The 809-nt window shown below is 34.1% G+C and overlaps 1 non-coding gene across 1 annotated transcript; it reads left to right on the top strand.

The window, feature by feature from the left end:
• The first annotated feature begins 339 nt into the window (after nt 1–339).
• On the top strand, nt 340–533 carry LOC125824886 (U2 spliceosomal RNA). The gene has a single exon (XR_007442819.1). It is a non-coding gene; the product is annotated as a U2 spliceosomal RNA (small nuclear RNA).
• Nucleotides 534–809: the final 276 nt, after the last annotated feature.

Below are 809 nucleotides of genomic sequence, written 5' to 3'. Positions count from 1 at the left end.
ATTGATTTGCTTGTAGTCGTAAAGAGCAAATATGTAAAATGAAAAAATATCCAATTTTGTTGTGCGCTTCTACAATGACAAATAATTTAAAACAACTATTTTTAGAAACCATGAAAAATACTTGCACCGTATTGGTTGATTATTTTTCAAAATTTTGTGTCGATAAGTACCGGCAATGTAATGGTTTGAGCATCTGCATAATCAGGTTCTTATTTCCATTTGAGGCAGAAGCTGATATCTATGAAGCATACACAATTTCCTTGTACCACATAAGACTAAGCTAATGTGTAGAGAGCTGAAAGCTGCTACATAAATGGATGCATGTTGACCTTTAAAGGCATACCTTTCTTGGCCTTTTGTCTAAGATTAAGTGTAGTATATGTTCTTATCAGTATAATATTTGATATGTGGTCCATCGGTTCACGTGATACTAACTTATTATTTAAGGGGGAGAGTCCATCCAGATAGCTTCCTATATGGGCCTTTGCATCTCTCCTAGGTGTTGCATACAACCCAAGCCTAGCGTACCCCACCAATATTAGTCCAATTGTTTTTCATCTGGGAATGCAAATGGAAACATAGCCTAATCTTTTTGCTACTCGTTACCAATTATTTATACTCATAGGTGTGTGTAAGATACAAAAAAATCTCATGGAAATTAAAGGCGACATCTCTGCACCTAAAACATATAAATCCCAGCAATCTTTGTTTAATTTCCTAGAAAATTAAGTTGGTAGACAATATGAATGATTAGTTATTTATGTCACTTTATGATCACTCGAGGAAAAAACTATTTTTCTTGTAGCATC

Source organism: Solanum verrucosum, unplaced genomic scaffold (assembly GCF_900185275.1).
Source record: "Solanum verrucosum unplaced genomic scaffold, falcon-dt-bn FXZP01000111.1, whole genome shotgun sequence".
NCBI lineage: Eukaryota > Viridiplantae > Streptophyta > Magnoliopsida > Solanales > Solanaceae > Solanum > Solanum verrucosum.
The sequence above is the reverse complement of the archived record's forward strand: the minus strand, read 5'-3'. Positions and strand labels throughout refer to the sequence as shown.